This window comes from Plectropomus leopardus, chromosome 16 (genome assembly GCF_026936395.1).
Source record: "Plectropomus leopardus strain MGB_pleo_1.0 chromosome 16, ASM2693639v1, whole genome shotgun sequence".
Classification (NCBI taxonomy): domain Eukaryota; kingdom Metazoa; phylum Chordata; class Actinopteri; order Perciformes; family Serranidae; genus Plectropomus; species Plectropomus leopardus.
Window position 1 is genome coordinate 23847780 of NC_142191.1, and position 7048 is coordinate 23854827.

A 7048-nucleotide genomic window follows, 5' to 3' on the forward strand; every position below is an offset into this window, starting at 1 on the left:
TTAAAAAAACATCACCACGACTGTGTCAACAAAAGAAATTTAAACTTCACAACAATGACTGCTGAGAGAGAAAGAGGGGAGGGGTTCCTCCGATGAATGAGGAGAATGACGGCTATTTGAAGCCACTTGACTCTTTCTCTCCCTGCTCCCATGCAGCTGTCAACGACAACTGCTCCTCAACTCAGTGAGCACACATGCACACACACGCCTGTCTTTATCACTTAATGTGGACCATACCTCTGATTTCTTTCGAAGGACGACCACTTCCACTGAAGCTAAAATGGTGCATAAAACTAAAACATTTTCATGTTATAAATGTGGGGACCGGTCCCTGTTGCTCAGTAGATTTGGCTCCTTTTCAGGTTTCTGTCTCAGAGTATCCAAAGTTCATGCAGCATTTTCTTGAGCTTTAAAAGCATAGGAAGCGAGCACAACCTTATAGTCTGGAATTTATCAGATATTTCTCGCTTTGTTTTTTCAATGAGCATATAAATGGAATTTCTCAATAGTGGTTACTGATGTTGGTAAATTATAACATGGAGGTTATTAATGAGGTGTCAAACAAAATCTTGGCGTAAATCTCTAATTTTGTGTGTTTACTGGTTCACTGGAATCAAGGTACTAAATTTAAATAAGATAAATTACAATTTAAGTGATATATTTGACTCTTTCTCTCTCCAAAAACAGACCATTTTCACATAACCCAACCAAACTCTGCTTTAAATTGTGTTGTTAATTGGAGCTTTCAGTAATTCACTGACCAATTGCCAAATCCCGCCCCTAAACGCAGACTGACCAATCATAGTGTAACATCTGCCAGCTCCGACAACTACATGCATGTGCTCCATAGACTCTCATGCAATAGTTTCAGATTTTCTACATTTTCAGGCAGGTTTTGCAGTTTTGGGGCTAAATGTTGTGCCTGAACACTCATTACCCAGAAAGATATTAACATTTCTTCCCCATCCAAAAACCAAAATCAAACCCTAAAAAGTGTAGGGTTAGCCAGTTAACATTAGCCAGCTAGCTGACTAACCCACCAGAGGTATAACCTACTTAATGTAAACACATGCTGCTTTTGCTTTTTGATAGTTCTAACAGTGAATTAAGATCTGCTTCTCAGGAACAGTTGAAGGAATCAGAGAATTCCCATATTTAAACAGCTGTGTCCCTGCAGTGCGTGTAGAATAACGGTATTAACGGTGATCATGGCCTGTGCTGCCACAAGTTGGCAGTCATTTAGGATGAGTCATTTATACAAGTGGGCAGTGTAAGGCCCACCCACAACTCCACGCTTTGCTCCATGTCCCAACACCCAGGCAAGAAAACAAAAGGCTAACTACATACTCTCAGAGTCTCGTGCTGGTTTAAAACATTTCTGGAGACTTTTTGCATGACTTTCACTGACTTGCAACTCCTGCCAGCCCCCACATCTGAGGACAAAGCAGCTGTTGACAGAACAAACATTTTGTTTGAATTAATCTTAAACTTTACTTACTCAACAAAAACTGGGCAGGAGAAAAAGGCTGCAAGTGTTCATCACACACTTAAGTTTGTCTTTGGCCACAGCTTAGTCTCAGCCCCATGAGAAACCCATCTCCTTTAGCCGTTAAGAGGTTGTGGTCATGTCATGTGCTTCTGTGAGACCAGGCTGCACACACATGCACGCACGCATGCACACGCACGCACACACACACACACTATACCACTGTGCAAGGTTCAAGCCTGTGAACATAATTAGGGAGCATTTAGTGTGAGCTGGATCCTGCCCTACCAGGACAACTGGCATGACATAAGTGAGGACACACACATCTGTGATAAAGTAATTTGTGAGTGTAATGTGTAGGCATGTGTTTATTTCTATTTATTTCTTACAGGGACAAATGCAGCTCAGTTCACCAATCCATTTATCGTTTTTGTTAAGCGAAAATACCAAAAATGAATTACTTTGCTACCACTGTGCAGCTACAACCTGACACAACTTCTGTTGCTGTCTGATGCTGGAGTACAGCGCTTGAATAAATGTTCTTATAGTCACATTCCACCACTGACCTCAAATACTGCTGTGTGCACTATTGGTGGTGTTTTTCTCCAACGTGAGTGCATAAAGTAGTGTAGCTCAAATTGGAAAATAGGCTGTAGTCCATTATTTTGAAGGTTGGTGGTTTAGGCCTTGGAATTTTATGTCCACATGTGGAAGTGTCCTTGATCAAGACACCAAATCCCAAATTGCTCCTGATGAGCAGACCAGAGCTTGCACAGCACGGCGGTATAAAAAAATAAGATAAAGTTGCATTTTAGAAAATCACAACTAAAATAAAATGAAAAAGAGTCTGGAAAAGAGTGTTTATCCAAAATCTCTGAAAATGGTTTTCTTTGATAAAAAATAACTAAATAAATAAAATCAGAATCAATTAGATGGATGGAACCATAAGCTTTTGAGAGTTTGAATGAATCCCAAGATATAAGATCCCATAAGAGTTTTCAGATTTCTCAGAGTGGTGTTATATTGGGCAATTATCCATAGTTAGTGTATTACCTACAGTACATTTCAGTTGGCATTCCCCCAACTTTGAAAAGCAGGCTGCACAGAAGCTAAGCAATGTACAGCTGTGGATGGAGTCAGTGACAAAACCTATTTTAGCCACCTAAAAGAGTCAGTATTAGTTTATGTTTATGCTATAATTATGTTATTAACTATTAAGCGTCAGAGTGTCAGAATGGAAAAAAAGAAAAAGTTGGAAATAACAGATTGATTGAAATGTAAGTGTATATTATGTGTTACTAGGACTTTCAAACTTTTATTTTTTCAAATTGCGATTAACCACAGAATTTCAATAGTTTATCGCAATAAACCGTATTTTACCATATCACATTTTTACAATGCAATTATTTTGCAGTTATGAAGTCCATGTTGACAGGGTAAAACAATTCTTACCAGATTGTCTTGATTTGGAATCAAATGACAGCAAAAATGGCATGGGACGAGCATAAAGTGGGCACGTCTGTAAAGGGGAAATTCATGGGTACCCATCAAACCCATTTTCATTCATATATCTTGAGGGCAAAGGTCAAAGGACCCCTTTGAAATGACCATTGTATTTTTGTCACCAAAATTTAGCGTTACTTTGGAATGGTAATCAGCCTGTTCACTGAGAAGCAAGCATGATATGGTTGGTAAAACTGATTTTTTGGGTCTTCTGGTTTCATATGATACCAGTCTTTTTTTTTTTTAAATAATAAGAAAAATAGCGTGTTATGTACGGACTTAAATCGCATCACCAATAATGCCTTAATGCCAACAGCCCCAAGTGTTACCTATAAGAACAACAGGGTGCCTCCACAATCACAAAAGTGTAATTTTGGTTAATGGCACTGAGAGGCCTTTAATATACTATCACTATCCACAGAACTTGGCTCTAATTGTACCGATGGCTACAAAGTCTCCACCAGTCAAGTGGGAACGTACATCTCACACCAGAGCTGAAGAGGGGAGGTTTGTATTAGATGATCAGCTGGTACAGCTCCAGAGAAAGCAGGTCCTTTCTGCTGTGTGACTCCGTCTCAAGTGATTTGGTCTATATTCTAACATGCATTTACACAAGTTTTTAGGACTGGACCGCGATAACAATGCCAGCACTGTCAGCAAATGTCAGGGCAAAAATCTGTGATTAAATATATGCCTCCTGTTTCAAATAAAAAGCCCTCTAGTGTTTCTTACACAGGCCGACCGTGTACTGTGGTTTGACCTCATCTTGTTTATCAAAATTACTTTTAGGGATAATTCAAAATAGTCAGTGGATATTGGCAGGGATATCTCCCTACCGTACCTACCAAACTGTATGGCCTCGATATTAATAGATAAAAAAGAAAGGCAGGAAAGAGGGTGCTAAGAGAGCCTTTTGTTTCCGATACAGTCAAACAAAAGACAGTCAATTGAAGCCATATGTTCTTTTTCTCAGAAGCTGAAGACGTGTGTTTGAATTTGTTTCAGCTGAGAGCGAGACAGCTGTAGATTAATATCGACTTCTGACTTGAGCGCTGACTGACATGAGAAGGGTGGAGAGGTGTTGCCTCTGTTTTTTAGCCGTCAATCCTGGCAAACACACACCCTTCTACATTTTTCTAATCTCCCTTTTCTCCTATTTTCTCTCTGGAGGGATTGAAAAAAAACACAACAATGCCTCTTTTCACAAACACGTGAGGGTTAATTCAGCTCTCAAGTAGAATAGGAAGGTATGGAGCTGTGCTAATTGTGTGAAACACAAGGCCAAGGTTAAGGACAAGAGTTGCCCTTTAATCAAAGCACAGAGAGGGGAGGAGTGCGTTGATTCATCAGTTTATTTCAGTAAATTGTTACTGAAATAAACTGTTATACCCAAATAGTTGAAGTGCACTTGTCTTTGTGCATTTTTTTATGATTTTACTTCTAGGAATCAGGAATCAGTGGAAGTTCAACATATTAATCCAATAGAGCTGAGCTATTTTAGGTTAACAGTGATAGAGATGGTCAGAATTTAATGGTGCTTTTTTTAAGTTTCTTGAATTTCTTTCTTTTTTATACATCTACCTTTTTCTTCGAAATCATTGCTTAGTGACTGTTACTGAATCATTTTCACACGAAATATACACTAAAAGAATTACTAAAGGAAAAGAATAGTTGCCTGTTTTGACGTATTTATCTTCTTCAGGATAAGTGAACATGAACACGAATTATGAATGATTCCGCAGCCTAAAAGTCACTTAAGTAAATATTAGACCTATTTTTCAGAAGCCGCACATCTTCCGAATATTAAGATAGTCAAGGGGGATTTTTTTCACAGGGAAAAATGAGGAGAACATTAATTTTGTTTAAGACCTCACTGTTCCAGCAACACACTCTTGAGATCTGGCAACAAATAATATGATGCTGAAATAATAATAATAACACATTTAAGCGCATTTGTAAGCGCCTTTCTCAGCACTCAAGGACACCTTACAAAGATAACGCTGATGTCAGATATTAAGCTAAAAGCTAGCAGCAAAATAGGTGCAACCATCAAATTTGCTGTTTTGTTTCGTATCTGTCTTTGTCCATGAACACAATGGTCACAACACTTCAGAACGAGCTGGGGGGATGCGAGGAAGAGACGACTGACCACTAATAGAGACAGGGAGAGTACTCCGTATCATACCATTGCTGCAACCTGTAATGCGAAATCCTTTGTTAAAGAGTATGTTCTTTGTAACTTTATGAAATTATATTATTGAAAAAAAAAAATGGATATGGATCTGCAGATGGTGGGGAATATGCAGATAATACATGTTTTACAAAGAGGTTCAGTTTTATTTCACAGCAGTGACAACCAGTGCTAGTTTTAGCCTCAAGATATATAAGACTACCCCGCAATGTAAGCTCTGTTTAATAATCTAAACAGGGAGACATGTGGCTTATCAGACTAAAGAACTGCTCAGACTGTGAGACAGTCGAACAAAATTTTAGAACCCGACTGTTTAGACAGATTCTGCTGTAAAATTAGTTTATTGGTTGACTGGCTGGTTGATATGCTCTTGTTCATCCAAATTCTCACTGGTCCGACAATAGCTAGTTTCTTCCGTAAGGCTGTGTGTCCACCAAAGTGTTTCTTTTACCAGATGTAGAACTGCAGTTGGTTGTTGTTCTGCTCTTGTATTAGTCCTCTGTGACGAGTGGTCTTTGCGGTGTTTGTCCCACCCCTCCCGCACTGTGACTTTGGATAAAACAATGCTCGTCACTGTCACCAAGCAAACATTTTTCAATTCTCATTTTTAATCTGAATATGGATAAATAATAACAGAAGACATAGTATGTAAGTATGTATTTTGCTAAGTCTTCAAATGCACACTTTAGTGCAAGGCTGGATTAAAAAGCTTCTGAGAGGGATACGATCACAGCAGAGCGTTTGTTAGAGCGGCAGGATGGCTCAAGTTAGCTTTTGGGCGAAAAAAAAAGGAAGTCTCTCTCTTGCTTGCAGTGTTACAAAGATATTCAACATTTGTTACATTATGTTGTGTACGACATCATTAACCCCGGAGGTAACGTCTATAGTATCCAGTATGTCAGATTTTTCTCATCAGTCCTGTTTGACGCTTGGTGGTGAGACTGTCTCGCTCATGCAGCTCAGGTGAAAAAGATCTACAGAAGGTCATTTATTTTCAGATAATATTACATTATATACAGAGTTTATGTGCCCTTGGCAAGTGTTAATGTCAAGTCTTTTGACAGGAGAAAAGCTTTAGGGGACACACAACAACGCCAGGTAACGTACATTCAGCGCTCTGTGGTGACTTAGTGAATTTAGAGATCGTATTTACATTTTTCTCCCACTGACCAATGGATTGGTTAAAAAGTAGGTAGAATTTCAGTCAACCAAGATTTTCTTTCGTTGACTACATCCCTTGAGATTATTTTACCCAAAGATGTAATCCATTGTTTTTTCCATGGTTGGTTGAGATAATTTGAAACTATCGGGATCTTGTTTAAAGTCTACATTATATGAGTCAGAACTCTTCAGATTTTAAACCTGCATTAATCATTATTGTTATATTAACAGACAAGAGACTACATGCACTATGAGAGGGCTCACTCATGGTGACGAACCCGCAAAGAATAGTCACCAACCCTGCAGCTTTTACTCAAGCTTCTTTTAGCTCACTGTTTTGGTTTTACGGCACATTTAGTTTATGGATCAGTCTCACCACTTTCATCAGCCGTGTTTCCAGCAGCAGGCAGCTGTTTTCAGCAAAAACTCTCCTCCTAGTCCTTAAACCAGCAGCTCTCTGCGACAAGTCCAGGCTTGTTCAGTGGTCGCTTCTGAGAAGCCCGAAGTGGATACAAAAAATCAAATTGTAACATCACAACATGATTCTGGAATTCATCAGTTATCACAGGCTGATAACAAAAGGATCCAGGTGTGGAAATTAAAATGAACTGTAGGCCTGGATTTCAGATTTTTAAGATCTTATTTGCCTTTATGTCTGCAGGTTAGAATTAACGAGTGAACAAAAGAAAATACAGGGAGAAGGAAAA